The 22,900-nt window shown below is 37.8% G+C and overlaps 1 pseudogene; it reads right to left on the bottom strand.

The window, feature by feature from the left end:
- Nucleotides 1–1,038: 1,038 nt before the first annotated feature.
- Nucleotides 1,039–1,121, bottom strand: LOC140632832 (U4 spliceosomal RNA; annotated as a pseudogene).
- Between the last annotated feature and the right edge of the window lie 21,779 nt (nucleotides 1,122–22,900).

The raw sequence follows: 22,900 nt of genomic DNA, 5'->3' as shown, positions 1-22,900 counted from the left end.
CTTTCCTCTTAATGACATTTTTACACTCCCACCGCATATTGTCTTGAAATATATGAGCTATATGGCCTGTCCCATTTGAATAGAAAGTCCCGGATCAACCACAATGTGCAGTCCAATGCACTGTTCACAGGTTTGTAGAAATGTATCAGGGTTTTGATTAATTACCTGGTCCTAGCCTTGATGTTAAGTCTTACCCTTAATCATGGCCGTGTGAACATGCATTATGGATCGTGAAACCATTCACCCACAAAGGAAGTTGTTTTGCTGACATTTGATTTTGCCATTTGTCAGCACCATGATATGAGAAAGGAACCATCTTTTGACAAGAATTGCTCTAAATTCTTCTAGAGATGTGTTGGGGAGGCACCAACCTCTGCAAGGCATCTCATGATTGTTCTTCCAGTCAATGTTCATGCTTTGAACTCTATTGGTTTGAGTCCCTCAGCATCAGTCAGCAAAATCAAAGGTGGCAGGTCTTCCATAAAACATAGGTTTGTCCAGTGTGTTGTTGACTCACACTCTCTTGTGGTAGCCCATTCATTGTCATCTCTTTCTCTGTAGTTCTGGGGGGTTATCAGGGGACCTGTAATTCAGGCCCCTCCTTCCTTGGCCCAGGCTGCACTCAGACTCACTGCTCTGCTCCAATGTCAGCCATGTAGGCTTTCTTGCATCGATTCTTCATTTTTGTATTCATTCACTCATTCATTCATTGAACAAATATTGGTTGAGCACCTACAATGAGCCAAGTAAAGGGAACAACATGTACAAAGGCCAGGAAGGAGAAGCAGTGGGAAGTAATTTTAGGTCAGCAGTCATAGGGGTGCTGCACTGGGACAGTCCTCCCTTGCACAGATACGTTTCAAGGCTTCTCTAGCATGATCTGGCATTGCACATCCGTATGCCACATGATCTGTGTCCCCACCCAAACTGTACACACAGTAGACCAGTCTCCTCCTTGCCTCTGAGGTCCTGACTATGGACTTCCTCCAGCCTGCTTGCCTTTCTCCTCTCTTATCCACTGCCATCCTTATTAACTTTATTTTTGAAAACTTGATTTCAATTAGCAATAATCACGCCTCAGATAAACCTCATTGGAGACGATACTGCCACTGCACAGAGCTTGAAAACTTGATTTCAAGCTTACTATTTTCTTCTCTCAACTTAGGGCTTGATTATTAATGATTCTTTTATTTGGGTTTTAAAATCTTTTTGCTTGTGCAACTCTTAGAGCCCTGATGAGATGAAAAGATGCTTCATAGAAAGAATGCTTCAGGAACTTTTTTTTTTAAAGATTTTATTTATTTATTCATGAGAGAGAGAGAGATAGAGAGTTAGAGACACAGGCAGAGGGAAAAGCAGACTCCATGCAGGGAGCCTGATGTAGGACTCGATCCTGGGACTCCAGGATCACGCCCTGGGCTGAAGGCGGCGCTAAACCGCTGAGCCACCCAGGGATCCCCTGGTTCAGGAGTTTCTATGGAATTCTCTCTTGCCCAGAGAGAGGGTTGAGGGAGACTTGAAGCAGGGAACCAGTGAATGTTCTTAGTTATAGACAGCAGGACCTAGTCTAGCTAGTTCAAGAGGGAAAAGAGCATGTTTTATTAGAGCATGTTATGTGACTCACAGAGTATCTGGGAGAGAGCCAGAGAGCCAGGTTTGGAGGTGCTTCAGGGAAAAATAGCCTCCTTCATCATGAGCTATGTCAGTGAGGGCATCACTACCACCTGGCCCAGGCTGGCAGCTCATGCACAGCCCTGATGTTGAGTTAGGACACGTCACTAGTCTCAGTCACTGCTATCTTTGGGACATCTCTCCTTCTATCCCTTCAGAGTGGAGTCTGGCTGGTATATGCTTAACTGAGTCCCTAGGTTCCAAATCAGAGTCTTACATAGAAACATCTGACCAGTGGAGCCTAAGTCACATGCCTACACTGCCAGGGAACTGGAAAACCAAGTTTTTGGCATTTACTGTAGGGTAGTGAGGATTCATAGGTAGAAACACTGGAAGCATGGGAAAGGTGTTCAAATGTGATGGACAGACAAAAACAACGACTAATGAGGACAACATATGGATGGGAGGAAGAGTGGGGATAGAGTAAGAAGGGCCTCCACTAAATCTACAAAGTTGACTCATATCTAGGGGTCATCACCCACCCCACTTGCTTTTTTTCTCCACATCAGATCTCTCAGAAAGATCTGATTTATTTCTTAAGCATGTCTTAAAGCCACGTGCCTCCCTTACTATCATTCTAGTTCAGGATTAACAAACTTTGGTCTGCAGGCCAAATCTAGCCCACCTCCTGTTTTTGTAAACCAAGTTTTATGGGATCACAGACACACTCATTTGTTAATATGCTGTCCGTGACCATTTTGAGTAGAGTAGTTTCGCTAGAGACCATATGGCTGACAAAGCTTAAAATACTTACCTCTTTGTCCTTTACAGAAATAGTTTGCTGACCGCTCTCCTAGTTTATGCCAGAACCATCTCTTACTGGACTTCTTTAAGAACTTCCTAAAGAACCCCACATTCCTTATCAGTGAGTACGTCTAATAGTTAGAGTACTCATTGCAAAATACAAATATGATCCTGTCAGTGTAAGATAAAATTATTCAATAAACTCTCATTATACTTAATATAAAGAACAACATCCTCAAAATGGCAATGAGATCCTGCAAAATTTAACAATATGCCTGGTTGGCCAGTGGGACAATAATAGTGAAAGACATCAACAGACATGATTAGGATATATGATGTTTCTTTGATGATCAGGGATGAGAGATGATATTCTGACAAAGCATGAGTTGACAGCTCACACCCAGGTACTGGATACAGGGAGAGGCTTCCACTTTTCCCAAGCCCCTCTCACACACACGCGCGCGCACACCACACACACACAAAACAAAAACATAACAGCTGCTGTGGATAAACACTCCATGGAATGAAGATTCAACCAGTAGCAAGAAGCTTGATTTTGTCATTGTCCTACTATTAAAAATACCTTTTTGTCTCCCTCTCCTCTCACCCATCTTTCTGATGTGAAGTATCTGACTGTGGTGCTGCTTGCTCTTCAGATGCAAATGATAAATGCTTTATATCCTGGCACATTTCTCTTTATTGCAGGACTACATAAATGAATGAATTAATGGTTAATTTTCCGGGCATGGGGAACTCCAGTAGGGCCCATGTTTCAAACATGCATAAGGCCCATTCCTGAAATGAACCCTCTGATCTAACATTAAATATCCCCACAGTATCATTTCGGTAGATTTAGCTTTTTGGTTTGGTTGGTTCATTCAGGTTTTTAATTTTGTTTCTATGTTGTTTTATCTTTCTGAACTTCTATTTTATTATGTGTAGTATACAATTATTACTTGAACTACATAATAAAGGTAAAGTATGGTAGCAATCAAATGAATCAATTACATTATCAATCGAATAATTTGTCTATGTTCTGAGTATATTTTATGTTTTGTCTGTCCCTTTTGAGGTTAATAAGTTCAAAGAATTAAAATAATAACTTTTAAAAACAGTTTTTTATTTTAGTTCCAGTTAGTTAGCATGCAGCGTTATATTAGTTTCAGGTGTACAATACAGTAACTCAACACTTCCAAACTAGTAATAGCTTTTTAAATTTTATAAAGCCTCCATATTACTACAATTAGTCATCCTTCTCTTCAGACTACCACTCTATTATTTTTAATGCTATTCCCAGGAACTGCTAAAGATATTTTTACTATATGCCAATACCAAGGTATTTTCTCCTGCCCAAACATGTAATGAGTATTCTCTAGGGGGGTCCCGGGGCTACCTATCCCACATACACCTGCCTACCTACCTGGTACCTATCCACCTACGTACCCACCTACCTACCGAAATGCCTATTGTTTATTTATTGGTTTGGAATACAATTTATTGGTTTGGAATAGAAGCTAAAATGTGTTGTAGGACTATACAACTTGGGCATAATGACAACAGGCATATTATTTATTTTTAGACATTTTAAATAGAATTTTTATTGAAATATGATACATATGCAGAACACAAAATACACAAAGTACAACATAGTAGAGCTCAGTGGATTTTCCACAAAGTGAACACAGCCATACCACCACCCAGATCTAGTCAGTGCCCCTCCAATTGTGTTTCTTCTTCTTCTTCCTCCTCCTCTCCTTCTCCTTCTCCTTCTCCTTCTCCTTCTCCTTCTCCTTCTCCTCCTCCACCTTCTCCTTCTCCTTCTCCTTCTTTCTCCTTCTCCTTCTCCTCCTTCTCCTCCTCCTCCTCCTCCTCCCCTCCTCCTCCTTCTCCTTCTCCTTCTCCTTTTCCTTCTCCTTCTCCTTCTTCTTCTCCTCCTTCTCATTCTCCTCCTCCTCCTCTTCCTCCTCTCCTCCTCCACCTCCTCCTTCTTCTTCTTCTTCTTCTTCTTCTTCTTCTTCTTCTTCTTCTTCTTCTTCTTCTTCTTCTTCTTCTTCTTCTTTCTTCTTCTTCTTCTTCTTTCTTCTTCTTCTTCTCCTAAGATTTTATTTATTTATTCTTAAGAGACACACAGAGAGAGGCAGAGACACAAGCAGAGGGAGAAGCAGGCTCCCTGCAGGGGAGCCCGATGTGGGATTAGATCCTGGACCCAGAATCACGCCCTGAGCCAAAAGCAGACGCTCAACTGCTGAGCCACCCAGGCATCCCTCTTCTCTTCTTAAGACACCATTTATATTGGATTAGAGTTTACTGAATACATTTTTGGGAAGAATACAATTCAACCCACAGTAGTCAGTTTTAAAGCTCTGTAGTTAGTTGTATATCTAGTTACAATCATTATGTCTTTTTGGTAAATTGATATTTTGTCATTATACATTGTCCACCTTTATCCTTTTTTTTCTCCTCTAAATTCTACTTTGTCAGATACTAATATAAATGATAAATGTTCTAGGTTTTTAAAAAAAAATAGTATTGGCAAGCTGGACTTTTATGCTTTTTACTCTTAACCCATGTATATTCTATATAGTTCCAGAGGGTTTCTATAGTTTCTTTCAGTTATATATTTATCAATTTTGATGATCTTTGTCTTTTACTTGGTATCTTTACACCACTAGTATTTAGTGATGTTGATATGTTTAGATTTAAATCTACCATTTTATTGTTTTCTGGTTTTTATTCCTCTGTTTCTTCTTTCCTGCCCTTTTTGGGATTTTCAGATATTATCAGCATTCTACTTAATTGTATATTGTGTTTTTAAATATATTTATATAATTTCTATTTGTTGCCCTAGGAATTAAAAAATACAATCTTGGGGTACCTGGATGGCTCAGTGGTTGAATGCCTCAGTTTAAAAATACTTTCTAAAAAATAAAAAATACAATCTTAATCTCTAGCATTCTACTTAGAATCAACACTTTACCACATTGTGTGTAATGTAGGAAATGTACCACAATAGAGGTCCCTGTATCCTCCCTTCTTTGGTTATGGTTGTCTAATATATTACATCTATATAAAATGAAAACTCCTTGGGACAATGTTTTAATTTTTTATTTCAATGAACAAATACATTTTTAAAGAACTCAGTAGGGAAAGAATAGCCCCCTATATTTACCTAGTTATTTAGCATTTCTGTTGTTCTTCCTTTACTTCCAGAGTTTTACGTTTTCTTCTGTTATTATGTCCCTCTGTCTGAAGAACTTCCTTTAGCAATTCTTCTAGATCAGGCTTGTTTCTGGTAACAAAATTTCATAGTATTCCTTCATATAAGAATGTTTTTATTTCACCTTCATTCTTAAAGGCTACTCTTAATTAAAAAAAAAAAAAGGCTACTCTTGCTGGAAATTCATTTTTTTATCCAACAAATGGATAATCAGACTTTCTATTTCTTCCTTTGTCAATTTTAGTGAGTTTCTTTTTTAAAATTGAGGGTTTCATCTAGTTTTTAAAATTTATTGGCATAAATTATTCATGATATCTTCCTTCAAATGTTTAGGTTCTATATTTTCATTCCCTTATTTATTCCTGCTATTTGTGACCTATGCCATCTTTTTTTTTTCTTCACCAATTTTCCTAAGGGTTTATCAAGAAAAAGATAAAGGACACAAATTACAAATATCAGGGACAAATGACTAGTGCAGCTCTGAATATGAATGTACATGTCTTCATGTGGGCATATGTTTTCATTTCTCTGTGTAGATTATTAGGAATAGAAATAATGGATCATATACTACATTTATCTTCATTTTTTAAAGAAACTGCCAAATTGTTTTCTGAAGTTTCTGTACTATTTTACATTCTCATCAGCAATGCGTAAGGCTTCTAGTTTCTCCACATTCTCATTAATAGTTTGTATTATCTTTCGTTTTGAGTATAGTCATTTTAGCGGGTGTACAGTGATATCTCATTATGATTTTAATCTGCATTTCTCTAGAAATTAATGGTGTTATATTAAGCACTTTTTTGTGCATATTAACCAATTCTATATATCATTTGATGAAATGATTGTTCAAATACTTTACCTGTATTTTTGAATTTTTGGTCTTATCACTGAGTTTTAGGAGTTCTTCACATATTCTAAATAGGAGGCATTAAAAAAATCCAGAATGTTTTCAGTCTGCCTTGTGTTTTATTGTCCTCTAGTTCCTTTTGAGTCTTGTACTTTATGTGTGCATCTCCAGGGTAAGCCAGGAGTGTGAGAATAGCTCGGAGGTGCTCTGTCTCCACTGACCATGTGTATAGACTCAGCTAAAAATATGTTTGTCCCAATCAGGACTATACCCTCAAGCTACTAGAATGAAGCCATTGACCTTACCACTTGTTTGCCTTACAGAAGTCATTTCCACTGAAGATGGGCAATACCTACTGCCCCAAATGGAGTGAGTCCTCCTCAACTGTGTCAGAAAAATTGCTGGTCTTCCTGGCCTACCTTCTCCTGGTGGAATCTCCCCATCACCTATTGGAGGAGGTAGTAATGGAAGTAGCCACAGCCCCAGGCCTGAATGCCACAGAATCCCATTGTTCTTATCCTGAATTCAACAATTTATCCCAGATTGTTATTTATGACTTTGGTAGAATTCTAGAGTAGTGGCATACTATTACTTGTTGATTTTGTCCAGCTTTATAGTTACTTTTTGGGGAGAGTATTTGCCAATCTTCTTGGCCATAAATCCTGGACTTCCTATCTTGGATTTATATTTTCTTCTTTTTAATATATGCATTTAATTCTCTTTTAAAAAATATTTTATTTATTTATTTATGAGCGACCAGAGAGATTGGCAGAGACATAGGCAGAGGGAGAAGCAGGCTCCCCACAGGATCCTCATGTGGGACTCGATCCCAGAATCTCAGGATCACACCCTGAGCCAAAAAGCAGACACTCAACCACTGAGCCACCTAGGCATCCCTATGCATTTAATTCTATATATTTTATTTTAAGAACAGTTTGAGTTGCATCATGTAAGTTTTAATAAGTCTTATCTCACAATTCAACTTAAAATATATTTTTATTTCCATTTTGATTATTTATTTGCCTTGTGTTATTTAAACTGTATTGTCTAATTGCATACTGTGGGGAGTTTTAATAATCTTTTGTTATTGATTACTGGTTTCATTAAACTATAAAACAATTTTAGAAGAACTCTAAATCAGTCATGAGTTTGCCCCCCAGAGGACATCTGGCAATATCTGGAGATGAGTGCTATTATAACTAGGAGAGGGGAGCTGTTACTGGCATCCAGTGGATAGAGGCCAGGAATACTGCCAAGCAACCTATGATGCACAGAAAATCTCTCATAACAAAGAATTTTATCAAGCCCAAAATGTCAATAGTATCAAGGGGGAGACACTGAAGTAGGTTGAGACTATACGGTCTAGCTTGTGGGACACCTGGGTGGCTCAGCGGTTGAGTGTCTGCCTTCATCTCAGAGTATGATCCTGGGGTCTGGGATCGAGTCCCACATCAGGCTCCCTGCGAGGAGCCTGCTTCTCCCTCTGCCTATGTCTCTGGATCTCTCTGTGTCTCTCATGAATGACTAAATAAAATCTTTAAAAAAAAAAAGTCTAGCTTGTCACAAATTTTGATAAATGTTCTGTATCTACTAGAAAAGAATGGGATTCTGTCAATATTCAATTCATTTTCCTCTATTAGACTCAGATTTATTCATCATGTTGTTAATAGATTCTAGATTCTTACTATCTTTTGTCTGCTTGGTTTACCAATTACTAAGAGAGGCATGTTAAATTCTCTCATTTTGTTTATAGATTTATCTCTCTTTGGTTTTTGTATTTATGTATTTTGAAGTAATCTTTAGGTCCATATAAATTTTTCTATCTTCTTGGCTATAGACCTTTTGTTAGGAAATCATCTCCAGTAATGTTTTGTGCCTTATCTGATATTACATCAGGTTTTTTATGGCTAATGTTTCCATATCTTTTCTCCATCCTTTAATATTCAAACCTCTCTATAATTTATCTCAATTGTCTCTTGTAACTATGACTTTGAGGTTTTATCCATCTAAGAATATTTGTCTTTGTTTGAAATATTCAGGCAACTTACATTTGATATTATTTGGGTTTATATTTACAATCTTAATGTTTTTCATTTGTTACCTACTTTTGGTACCTTTACCTCTCCTTTCTTCAAGTTTTTTTGATTCATCAAATATTTTTAATATTCTCTTTATTTTCTGTAAGTTTTTTTCCTGTTCTTTTAGTGGTTTTCCTAGATATTAAAAAATAGATTATTGAGTTATTAGGATCTAATATGTTAGTACTTTCACCTCCTCCCAGACAATCCTTAGAATATTTAACCTCCATTTATTCTAGCATCTTTGATGTTTTTCATGTTAGTTGTTACCATACATTTTAATTTTGGATATGTATTTTAAATTACAGAAGACATTGCTCTTTTTGTATAGTCAATATGCCTTTCTGGCTGTCCACATATTTCCTTCTCTTACTGTGGTCTTTATTCCTTATTGCATACCCTTAATTCTATCAGTAATTTTCATTGTACCAGAACTCCCTTGAGTCTTTATTTAGCTCACTCTTGCAAGCAACAAATTCTCTGTCTTTGTCTAGAAACTTATTTTTTTTTAATTTTTATTTATTTATGATAGTCACACACAGAGAGAGAGAGGCAGAGACACAGGCAGAGGGAGAAGCAGGCTCCATGCACCGGGAGCCCAACGTGGGATTCGATCCAGGGGTCTCCCGGATTGCGCCCTGGGCCAAAGGCAGGCGCCAAACCGCTGCGCCACCCAGGGATCCCATAGAAACTTATTTTTGTCTTCACTATTAAAGGATATTTTTGCTGAGTATGGAATTACAAAGTGGCAGTCATTTAATTTCAGTATTCTAAATATACCATTCTGTTGTCCACAAGCTACTATTGTTTCTCTTGGGATATTAGCTGTCTATCCTAATATTGTTCCTTTTAAAGGTAATGCATCTTTATATTGGTTGCTTTCAAGCCATAGAATTGAGTTTAGAGTGGTTTGGGTATTAGATAGAAACATGGTGTGGATGAGAGTATGTGGGCTTTGGGTGGGTATTTCCCCATCCCACTGGCTCTTACACATTCTTTACCCCATGGGGAGGGGCACTGTGTTGTCTGCTCAAGATGCTACAACAAAATACTATATATTGAGTGATTTAAACAACAAATATTTATTTCTCACAGTTCTGGATGTTGGGAAGTCCAAGATTGAGATGCTGGCAAATTTGGCTCTTGGTGAGAACACTCTTCCTAGCTTGTAGATGGCTGCCTTCCTGCTGTGTTCTCATGTAATAGAGATAGCTTTGGTTTCTCTCCTTCCTCTTATAAAGACACAAATCCCACCACAGTGGCCCCACTCTCATGACCTTATGTAAACCTAATTACCTCCCAAAGATCCAACCTCCAAATTCCTCTTACTGTGGGGTTAGGGCTTCAGCAAATGAATCTGGGGAGATATAAACATTCAGTCCATGGCAGGTACAATCAGAGGAAAGGGTCAGTGCAGGGACTGCTAAAGTATACTTTTTGTCTGAGTCAAATAGTGATACTGATACTAAGTACTGAGTCTATAACAAGGATTAAACTGTAAACTTGGAACTAAATGTAAATAAACAAAAATGGCAATTAGGATAACAGAGTCAAGTTTTACAGAGTAAAATAATACACACTTTAATAATACAGAAACTATATATATATAGTTTATATATATATTATATATATTTATATATAATATATATATATATAAATTGAGCAATGAAAGAGGAAAAAGATAAGAGGTAGAAAAGTATACTGATTTCCTCATCTTTAACAGCTAGAAATCAAAGCATACCATTCAAGGTTCACAAATCAAGTATCATCTATCCTATAAAACGCATACTTCTGTTACATGAGTTAGGCCATACATGATTTGAAGTTAGTAGATATGGTGTTGGTATAGTGAGGAAATCATTAATTCATGTACGATATTTATCACCATGTCAATATTTTAAACCACCAGGAAATAATGGCTGAATGTAGCAAGCCACAGAAGAGTATGGGACTATACACACCATACAACTGTTCCATATTTTCTTTCTTGGATCACTTTTTCCATGTGCACTATCTTTGAGGGATTATTGCACATAACTCTCCAATCACTATGTATTCGTCCCTTGTTTCCAGACATCAGCAGATCCAACACTTGCAACACACACACATGAATACACACACACTAAACTTTAATAAGACTAGGAAGAATAGAAATAGAAAATAATGTAGTAGAAAAGGAGAGTGAGAAATAAAAATTAAGCTAACATATTTATTGTCTATTTTAGGACACCATTTCAATCAAGGTTCCAACAGAGAAGCATAACCAGTGATTATATATATAAAGAGATTGATAGCAGAGAATTGGCTTATGTGATGGTGGGGTTGGCTAGGCAAGTTCAAAATCTGTAGTACGGGCCATCAGGAAAAGTAGGCTGGAGACTCTTAAGAGCTGACACTGCAGTGCACAGATGGAACTTCTTTTTCCTCAGGTTTCTTGCTCTTAAGAACTTGAAACTGACAGGATCGGTCCAGCCAGATAATTAAGAATAATCCTTTACTTAAAGTCAGTTGACAATAGATGCTAATCACATCTGCTATATATCTTCATAGTAACTTAGTGTATGATGAAATAACTGGGTACTAACACTAGCCAAATATAAAGCTAACCACCACAAAAACACACATGAAGAATTTCAGGTTGAATGAAAAAAAAAATCCTCTCTAAAAGTCTTTCAACTTTGCTAATCATTAGAAAAATTTCATAAAAAAGTTTGTGCATAAATATTGATAGAGAAATATAAAAACAAAACTCTATGTTCTGTATAGGAGACATACCTAAATACATCACGACTCAGAAGATGTGGGGAGAAAAAGGCAACTATAAACAAGGAAGATGAAATAAAGAAGACAATGAATTAGCAAACTTAATAATATATCTTATTGAATTCAGCCCCAGATCTTTAAATAATGCTGGCAAAATAATAGGCTAAAGAGTATAATATATAGTATAATGAATACATAACCGTTGTGATTATATGCATTCAATAACATAGCACCCACATTCATAAATCATGTTGATTTATGAATGTGGATGCTATAGTTATATGGATAAGCAAAAAGATGCTGGCCTAAGATTTTAATTCCTCTATCTTTACAAGGAAACAAACAGAAGACTCAAATAACATAATTAAAAAGGAGGGCACCAGGGTGGCTCAGTTGGCTAAGTGTCTGACTTTTGATTTTGGCTCAGGTTGTGATTGCAGGGTCATGAGATAGAGCCCTCTGTCAGGCTCTGCACTGAAAGTAGAACCTGCTTAAAATTCTCTCTCAACCTCTGCCCTACCCCTGCACCTCATACGCTTTTTTTTTAAAGGTAAAAAAAAAAAGGCGTATTTATTCCTTGATATATTTTGAGCTTCAAACACTGAAAATAAGGAATATACCTTCTTGAGGTGCCTGGGAGGCTCAATAGTTGAGTGGTCCACTCTTGATTTTGGCTCAGGTCATGATCTCAGAGCCCTGGGATTGAGCCCTGTGTTGAGCTTTGTGCTCAGCGGAAAGTCCGCTTCAGGATTCTCTCTCCCTTTGCCCTTCCCCCTGCTCACTCTATCTCTCTCTCTCTCTAAAATAAATAAATCTTAAAAGAATAAGAATATACTTTGTTTTCAGGGTATGACTATTTGTAAAATTTGCCCATATATTAGATCACTTGGAAGTCCCCAATAAACTTCAGAATTAAAAGTACCAAAAAATGAAAAAAAAAAAAGTACCAAAAAATGTATTATGCTTACAATGAAATAGCACTAGTAACAATACAATAATATGAGAGAGTCCCATAAGCATCTCTTTTTTCAAATATAAAATAGAAACTGAAATTAAAGTATATTGAGAAAAAAATGAATGGAAAATTCTAAAGAACACTCAAGTAGAGAAGCAAAGTGAAGACATTTTCAAATGTGACAGAACTTGATCATATGGCAATTACCTTTTAGGTGCTTCAGTCCTTTTTCCTTCCTCCCTTCCTTCCTTCCTTCCTTCCTTCCTTCCTTCCTTCCCTTTAAGTCAGTTGACTCCCTTCCTTTCTTCCTTCCTTCCCTTTTTGGTGGTGGTGGGGGATGAGAATACAACCACCCAATGATGAAACCCAGCCTAATGCAAGAGAATAGTGACTTGTAAAAGGAGCATGGGGTGTTCAATGCCAGAAACCAGTACTACAATAGCTAAATCTTGCTGATAGAATAATAGTGTGATGTGGCACACAAAGAACTTGGAGGATGCAGCACAAAAGTTCTTTTTGAGAAAAGTACTCCACAATCAAATCTAACCAAGCAGGAGGGAATCAAGACCAAAACACTCAGGAATGGAGAAGCGCCAGAGAAAAGACTGGTAGTGAGCAAGAAATTAATACAAATAAAGAACTAAGATGATCATACCCTGTACATTGTGATTGTAGAACATAAATATCATAATTCTTGGTAAGTAAATTTGGGAGGTGGGGGTAGGAGTCTTGACAGGAGGTATAAAAAGGCCACCCACTTACCTAATTGTGTGAATTTGGTCACTATTGATTAAAATTGAAGTGGAATTTTAAGAAGTGTAATATTTCCATAATCTCTTAAAGTTGGAAGTTCATATTTTTTTAGCCTTAGATGATTTAGGCATTTATATCTCTTGTGGTAAAGAAATAGCTGAAATTAAGCAGTTTCCTTATTTTTAATTATTTTTCTTTTTTTCCTCTTAATATTATATTTTATTAAAATAACATTGGTAGCATAAACCTGTTTTAGTTTTTCTCCATCCATCTGTTCATATATGTGCATTAAAAATAGTCTAGAAGAATGTTATCTAATTTTATATTTATGGGCAGTATGATTTTGAATATTACTTTTTTTTTTGTTCTGGTTGTATTTTTCTTCCCTTATGTCTTACTATACTATTTGAAAAGTTCATGATGAAAATACATAATTTAAAAAGCAAGCTATAAAAACATTTCAAAAATCAGAATGGGGGCAGATGGAGGAAGTTTTATGTAAGAGAACTGACAGGTCTGAACGACTGCTTGACTACAGGGAGAAAAGGAAGAGGAGAATTTTAAGTACCACTGAAATTTAGAGGCTTGACCAATGGCAGAACCACCAGCAGAGTAGGGAACCAGCAGAAAACATAACTGGTAGAAGCAATCTAGATTCCTTCAGCCTAGGAGGTATGCATACCAGGGGTTATTGTCAGTATGGAGATGCAAGGTGCGAGGCTGGAAGACAGAATTAGTGAGAAAAACATACTTAGAAGTAAACATTGTAGAGATGTGAGCTTGAATCATGGAAAAGGATGAGACACCAGGACTGATGTGTGCACAGGGAGGGCCTGGGGGTCCTGACACAAACTGGCCATCACTGATTTCAGGCAGAAGGAGCTACTCTGCTATATGGGTCATCTCCAGTCACCAAGGACAAAACCAGAGCAGAAAGTAGCTGAAACTGAGATGTAGCAGCACATATGGCCCAAACTTACCTTGGGTCTCCACAGGCAGGTTGCAATTAAAGTAGCTACTCGGGGGCCCTGCTTTTCTCAAATTTCAGGCTCTACTTGGGTCACTGTGACACCAGAATTCTCTTTTCACTTCAGCATTGACTGTCGGCATTTGTAGAGGCAGACAGTCACACCACAGTTGATTTATCACTGTGCCTGAGGCTCCAAGGGATTTTCAGTGGAAACCAAATTCAGAGCCTACATGTACTACAGACTTTTTTTATCAAATAATTATTTGTTGGATTTTTTAAAAAAATGAATGTACTTACAAAGTCCTTATGTTATTTAAAAATGCTTAATGACAGGCCAATGAATTGAATTAAAAACCATTAAGTAAATACATTCTCTGTTAGTAGGCTGGAAGGCCGGGCTAAAGATTATACACACATCTGCTGCCATCCATCATGCCTTAATGCCAGTTAACCATCACTTCTGGGCTGGAGTTAATCAAGCCGGGCTCTCCCACCAGGTGAGCTTGGTTACCACCTGTTACTTTGGCTGGGCGAAAGGACTAGCCATGGATTTTTATTTAGCAGAAATATTTGACTTTGGCAGACTGTTAAAAGAAGTAATATTTCAAAATAATGCAACAGAGGAATATTTATGAAACTATTTGCACGGTTTTACCGAGAAGCTAGTTCTCCTTTCCCATTATAAATCACTCTCCAGCCGGGTCAGAAGAGCAGGTTTGGCAAATATTTAGATTCTACAGGAAATGCTGCAAAGATCATTATATTAAAGGAATTAGAGTCGTCAGGAGATATTGGTGGGGGAAAATGCTGGCAGCACAAAAAGTCACACGCAGAAATGTGGGAAAGTATTAGGATAACTGAAACTCTTTTCTTGGAGAGCAACACAGAGAACAAAGAAAGAGGGCAGGGAAAAGCACATCAAACCAGTGTGACCAGCTCCACCCCCCCCCCCTTCCTGACCCTCCCTAGCTGGAGTACACCTACACTGGGTGGCTGATTCTACTTTATTGCAGCTTGGTGATATGACTTGGTCAGGAAAGACTGTTTTTAAGTTTTCTGAACACTTCCCACTGGCTCTGTCCATTTGTAGTTACCACTCTGGAGTTGGGGCATGACAAGAATTGGAATTGACATACACCAAACTCTGCATGTCCTGGAGCCAGCCTCGATCGCTCTGCCACTGTCACGTCAAGCTCCATCACTCCTGGCCACTCAGTGCCTGAGCCCATGACACCTGTCAGAAACTTTCAAGTGTCTGCTTGTTTCTTCATCAGCATTGCCTACTTAGCCTGGACAAGGAAGGGATGACATTTGGGATGAGGGAGGAATGGGCAGTGCCTTCCTCTTTCTGCCTCCTCCACCTGTCAGTTTGGGTTTTCTCTCAACATATCAAAGTTTAGAGCCAGTCGCCTTGTCATTTAGAAATGCATGCAGTGGTGACCAGGTTTGAAAACAACGTGGGAGGGAGAGAACTTGGGCACTTCTCCTTTGAGAAGGATGTGTTGTGAGGAAATTAAACAAAGAAAAGAGGCATCGCATGAGGCTATCTCTGCCCTTTGGAAACGTGCTGCTTTGGGATATGGGTGGATGCACTCAAGTCATCTATACACATGGATTCCTTTGCATTTTTTCGCTTTTCATTAAAGTGGAATAATTTGGCGTATGAGTTATCTAAAATTGCAGAGATTTTTCTGGATGGGAGGTTTCAGTTGTCTATTGTTTTCCTTCTTCTTTTTAGTAATGCTTTCATCTTAATAAAGGAGAGAGGGGCAAAACTATGGATCTTAATTAAAGACAAAACTTCACAGTGCTGCAAGCTCTGTATGGATGCATGTCCGTAATTCCCTCTTCTCATTATCATAATATGGACAAATATGTAGGCGCAAAAGTGCTCTCCTCGTCCATCCAAATTTTCCCTCCAGTGGCTTTAACAGATAGCACAAAAGTGCCTTCTATAAGGACAAAATGAGTGTTTTCTTTTTCCTTTAGTCCATCTGAGCTGTTGTAACACTCAAAACGGGTGGCAGAGAGGTAGACTGTATCATGAAACCGCTTCATCTCCCATTAGTTTCTACTGTGCTTAAACTCTGGCTTTTGCAACTATCACCCAAATCTTCTGTGATTCTTTTTTTTCCTCAGTTGTTATTATTGAAGTAGGGGTGACCCACAGTGTTATATTAGTTTCAGGTGTACAACACAGTGATGTGACAATTTTATACATTATGCAATGGTCACCACCATAAATGTAGTTACCATCCGTCACCAGACAGTGGTGACACTTTTATTTTTGCCCACAACAAAGAATTTTTTCCACTGACTCAGGGAATGGGCTTTCTCAAAAAACTATGCCAAAGCTGGGCATTCAACAAGAGCTGACGGAGCTGGCTTCTTGTGGGGCAGCATCTTGTTAGCCATATGAAAATCCTAATCCTATAAAGCCTGTGCAGATTCAGCAAAATGTATGTTGCCTTGGGGGACAGATGTGGTATCATTCCACTTCTGCCCCCAACTCCCTTCTAAGCCTGAGCGAATAACCACCATTTTGTGCCTCCATCCCTGGATATAGAATGGGAAGACAAATTGATGATTTGCCTCACTCCTGAGATCTTTTAAAAATCCAAGTGAGATAATGGTTATGGAATTACTTGAAAAGAATAAGGGTATTATTAGAATAAAAAATGGGAAGGGTTTGGATAATTAGTATAAATGCATCTTCCAAATACTATCAATGGCCTTCTAGGACCTGGCCTATCCTCAACAACTGCACATAAAAGCAAATGAACCCAGGAGCCATGTTTGTGTGGGTTAGTGCCAACTAATTTCTAGAAGGTGAAGAAGTAGGAATACACAGCTCGGGTAGGGTGATTGTGAAAAATGTTCTATATATTTCATTGTTCTAAGTTAGAACAGGAGATTGCAAAAGCTTCCAGGTAACCTGTAGAAGATCAGAGAACTATTTGTACCCAGAAACAAGGAGATAAGAAGATGATCTTAAGAGTAATAAGGAAATCAGGGGAAAAAGGAATGTGAACATATAACTTTAACCTCCCCACTACCCTCCACCCCGGGGTGGGATTAAGGGGCATGTCAACAGCAATGCTCATCTTCTCTGGCCAGCAGTTTGCTCCTCTCAGCTCACATCCAGTGCAGCAGGACTTGGAGAACAGGGACTTCAGAGAGAGGAAAGCAAACCCATAAGGATGACCTTTCTCTCCAAATCCAGGTGTCTAATATCAAGTAACGCCAGCCCTTATAGAGTGTGAGATTCCAAGGAGAGGCAATGATGTGATGGGAAGGATGTGAGCTGTTCCCAGGCTGACGGTTGGACCATTAGCCCCTTAGACAAAAACTTACAAGGCCAAGGACAAACAGGTTTGGGCACAGGACCTTGTGTGTGAACGGGTAGGTCACCCTGGAAGAGGTACCTGCACTCACACAAGCCAGCTCATCCTGCAGTGGACAGGGGTAGTGGAACTCAGCACCTATTTGTTAATGCAAGGACTTGTCCAGGAACCATTCTCTCTTCTGTTTCATGTGTCTCTTTGGCTCAGAAAATGGACTAGGTCACTCTTGAGAAGTAGCACCTCTACTTACGCTAGGGGAGGAGTGAATCTGATGTGGGAAATTGGATTCTGGCCCTACTATGTGAAAATTTGCTCCTCTGGGCTCTTTTTGTGTGCTGCCCATTTGCTTGCCTATAGGACACTGATTTTATATTTTGTTCCCGTTGCCATGATACAGGTAAGCTCATGAGAGCAGAACACCTCTACTGTGCAACTGGCAAACAGGCTGTATAGTCTTGGCTGGCACCATACCCCATACTTGAATTTAATTTATCAACAATAAAAGCCAATATTCCTGTCCCTATCTGACTCCTATGTCTACTTTTTATTGTTTCTTGACTCCGAGAGGGAAGGGTTATTCAAAATCTTAATAAGATTATGGATAAATCAATTTTTTTTTCTTTCTTCAGGCCACTTCTGTGGGAAGCGGGAGAACATTGACATCATAAATACAACTGTGGGAAGTGACTAAAAATGAATCACAGGTAAACTCTCAGAGTCAATGCATGACTTATAAACTATGCACTGACCCTTGAGTAATTTTTCTCATGATCCTAGTAGGGACTGTACTATATTAGGGATTACCTGTATTAGAGACAGGTGTTTATGACAACATCAACAAATAAAACGTAGTAAATATAATCATGAAGTTGTGAACGTGGTTCTAAAAAGCAAACTTCACAAATACACAATGAGAGCGTGTAGCTACATGTAAAGAGAGATATACTATATATAAACAAAATGAGGGTTTGCTAATAATCTCAAGGATTGTAAATACCAATGAGAACTTTAAACACAGAGTTTTGAGTCCCATTCTATTATGTCCTGTGGGAACTGCTCTGGAATTCTGAGGCCAGGCTGTATGTGACACTCTGAGTAGGACACAGGAAACCTGGGCAGACCCACAGGTGACAAAGCAGGATGGTGAAAGGAAGGGATGATGGGATCTGAAGAATAGCACTCTATCTCCTGGACAAAGGAGGCACCAGTGGAGGCATGAAGGCCATCTTTAAATACCCAAGTGATGATCATGTGGAAGAGGAAGCTAGTTGCATGGGTGCAAGAGGCCCAAGTGGTAACCATAAAGAAGAGTTTTCTAACAACTAGATCTAATTGAAATAGAATGGCTTCTACAGAGTTCTTAGTTATCATTGTATAGACAGAACTCATGCATTAGGTAAGAGTTAAATGGGGGGAGGTATCATATAGATATCCAGGTGTGATACGCTGTGATTCTAGAAATTATTCATATAACACTTATTCACCAGCATAGGCTTGAATTATTATAACTTTCTAATTCTGAGTGTAGATTCTCTTCTGCTTTTTCCTTACTAGTTCACTCATGGGGGCTAACCTAGTGTCTTGCACTTGACAAATGTCTACCAAATAAATGAATGGTAGACACTCAAATATTTTTGATGATGGTGATGCTATGCTCAATAAAATTTGACTAGTAGATTAATAGACAAAGAAGGATGTTAAATATTAGCAAATCTTTTTCTCATACTGTTTATTAACACAAGCAATTCTTCCTGATTTGATAATATTTCTCTTTAACATTCTTTACATATGAGTTGAACACAATATGCTGAACAGCCTTGAGGCATCTCCGAGTTTGAAAAAGAGCAATATAGTTTACATTTTACAAAGGATGCTCACATCCATTATTTCTTTATAATGCTCAATATAACTCATATAACTCAATGAAGTTGACATTTTCCAAATGAGGAAACAGGGCCCAGAGATAGAAAGGGACTTGCTCAAGGACACAAAGCCAGTAAGTGCAGAAACTGAACCAAGGATAAGGTCCATTAATTCTAAGATGTATGCTCTTTCCACTATATGTCAAATGCCTCTGACAAAGGCCCTATGTAAAAGAGAGAGAGAGAGAGAGCAAGAAGAAAAGAAAACGAAAAAGGTTTTCGTTACATGCCTCTATTTGGTTAAGTTGGTCAGACCTACCTATTCCTCATTTTCCCCATGTGTTTCTCTTCCTAGCATCCTACAGTAAGTAAAGCCAATTGTTCATAGAAGATATGGTTCTGGTTTGCCTGGATGCTGAGTTGATGGTGATGCTATGTGAATATGACCACGACATAACTTGTCTTTATAAATATCTATTCCTTGCAGGCTTGTGAAACTACTCGCTTGAAGTCTGAGTCCATTTGGCAGGGAGACAGGACAGGGCAGCTGTAAGTTGGCACAGTTACCCTAGGCTAGTCCATCGCAAGCCACCTCACTTAAAGGAGGACTAGAAGCTGGTGCTGTGGTTTAATACCAGGACTGCTGGCAGCTCCCACCTTGTGACCTGGAATTGCAAGGTGATCTGTGAAGAGAAGCTTTGAAATATCATCAGACATGCTCTGAGGGTATGCTTGCTGCTGCTTAAGTGCTTTGGAGAAGGGACGTCTAATAAATGTGTTCAGTATTCTCCTTTCCCCTTCAATCACATCTTCTCTCACTGTTGTCTTTTTCTCCTTCCTTGAAGAAATAGCCCAAAAGTAACCTGTTCTTGTAATAATGAAATAAAGTTTTCTCATGTTAATTCATTTAATAACATTGAGCACTTCTGATTTGCCTTATGCTAGGCTAAGTTCTGGAAATATAGAACTTAAAAGTACTGTTATATGATCAAAGAATCAGTTTAGTAGGAATGACAGCAATTAGACAAACAAGTAAAATAAAGGCTTATTAGTAATATTATTGAGATATTTACAAGATGTTGTAATTGGTGTTCCTGAATCAATTATCTGAATCAGTGGAATATAAATAATAATCATATGCATAATAAAACTTTCCCAAACTGAATAAGAGTGTGCCTATAAAGGACTCACCACATCAGGTAAATTTAGGAAAAGAGGCCAACATTTAAATATCCTAAAGAAATTTAAGTTGTTAGTAAATGTCATTGTCTGAATAAAGATTCCTAGCAGAAGCAAATAGTGATCATTTCTGGAAGAAAGCTTCCCCTCATAAAGGCACTTATTATTGTTTAAATGATTTTGCTTGTGTAACTATAGTTCATTATAGAACAAAGTAATGCCATTTTTAAATGCTTTATATTTTCCCTGGAGTTTCTAGTTGCCTTTATTTTATACTTGAAGTTTTTATTTTCATCTTCCTTAGGCCTTTTGCACAGATATTCTCCTGGTGTTTTCTTTGATTACTCTTTTGAGTTAAATACAAATAGTTTTTTGTAGCTCCCATCACAAAACTCCCCCTGCAGATCATTGCCAAAATATTGTCACATGGCCAACAGGATGCCAAAATAAGATTCAATTCCTCATTAATTGACATATATCCTCAAATAGTTTTTTCTTTCTGTGTCAGCTTAGATTAGATGTAGCTGCATATAAGAGAATAATCAAAGCTAAATGAAAATTAAGATAAAATTTTATTTCTCTATTACAAAGAGGATTTTAGAGGTAGGCAATACAGAGCTGCTATGGTGAGTTCATATTGTCCTCTGAGACATTGCCTTTCACCTGTGTCTTTCATTTTCAAGAAAGTGAAAGAAACAAAAATGAATGTTAGGGCTCCAGCTACTCTATCTACAAATTATAAGAATAAGAGGGGAGCATTCTCTCTCTTTTAAAGATATTCCCATGAAACTCCCCTCACAACACATCCACTATAAGTTATTGGCAGAATGTGGTCATATAGCCATCCATAGGTGCAAAGGAGGCGGAGAAGATATTTGTTTTTTAAGATTTTATTTATTTATTTGAGAGAGAGAGGGAGGGAGGGAGAGAGAGAGAGAGAGAGAGACAAAGACACAGGCAGAGGGAGAAGCAGGTTCCATGTCCATGCAGGGAGCCTGACATAGGACTCGATTCCCGGTCTCCAGGATCATGCCCTGGGCTGAAGACAGCGCTAAACCGCTGAGCCACCCAGCCTGCCTGATATTTGTTTTTAAAGCTTAGCTGGAGGGACGCCTGGGTGGCTCAGCAACTGAGGGTCTGCCTTTGGCCCAGGGCATGATTCTGGAGTCCTGGGATTGAGTCCCACACCGGCCCCTCTCATGGAGCCTGCTTCTCCCTCTCTGCCTGTCTCTGTGTGTCTCTCATGAATAAGTCAATAAAATCTTAAAAAAAAAATAAAGCTTAGCTGGAATAAGTCTAAGTAAAAACTATTTTCTATTAATGAGCTAGAAAAAAACAATGGGTCATTGTGGGAAACAGATTCTCCCTCTCATATCTAAAAATCTCTTTACTTTGATCTCACATTTGTTGCATATTTTGTCAGAGTCTAGAATTCCAAGTTAAAAACCATTTTCATCAGAACTTTGAAAGTATTTTTCTGCAATCATTGAGCACTTGATATTATGATAGTAGGTTAGTCTGAAGGACTAAATCATATTTATCTGATTTACTTTTTCAATATCAGCAAGCTTTTAGTTATTTATCCTCAAAGTTTGAAAATTTCACCATGATTTTCCACTTGTTTTAATTTCTCATATCTTTGAGCTATTAAACATTGTATTCTGTTAGTTCTTTAAATATTTTCTTTCATTCATTTCTATATATATTTTTCTACAACTTCTGTTACTTGGCTGTTAGACCTTTTAGATCTGTCCTCTGTCACTTATCTTTTCTGCTAAATTTTTGTTTCTATTTCCTTTCTATTTTACTTCATGGATGAAGGTACTTTGGAATTTCTCCCTTCAATCCTTCACCCAGTTCTTCTACTGAATATTTGTTTTGTTTTGACAATAATATTTTAATTATTAAGATACCATTTTTATTCTCTGAATCTTCCTTTTCATAATATCCTGTTAGGTTATGGATGACAGGTCAGTTCCCACGTCTCTGGACATATTAATAAAAGGGTTTTTTGGGGGTGTTTTTTTTCTCTACTCTTGAATAGCTCTATTTTCTTTGAAACCTTCTTTTATTTGTTTACCTTATAATAAATCTTATGTCATACTTTATTGTTAAAATATTTAGTGATTCTTGTTTTTTCATTCATATTTAAAAATAAAGACATGTAAGACTTTCAGTTAAAATAGCTCATGAAAAAAAAAGTCCCACCATTAAAACATTATAAAGGGTTAGAATACACACATGCATACATAAACTTGAAAATTTGCAAATTTCAAAAATAAAAAAGAAATGCAAAACCATATCCGAGTATAAAAATAAAAGGCAAGTGGCCCACAGGGGCATTGGATTTGAATATAGGCTAAATACATAGAAGAGGAGGTTTAAAGATCCAGGCTGTTAAGCATAGTAAACTGAACTTGAGCTCATGAACAAGGCTCAGAGCCTGGAAGAACATGAAATAGGACTGAACTAACTACTATAAAAAATATGTGGTAAATGATTCATCCACATTAAACT

This window comes from Canis lupus, chromosome 4 (assembly GCF_048164855.1).
Source record: "Canis lupus baileyi chromosome 4, mCanLup2.hap1, whole genome shotgun sequence".
NCBI classification, from domain to species: Eukaryota; Metazoa; Chordata; class Mammalia; order Carnivora; family Canidae; genus Canis; species Canis lupus.
The sequence above is the reverse complement of the archived record's forward strand: the minus strand, read 5'-3'. Positions and strand labels throughout refer to the sequence as shown.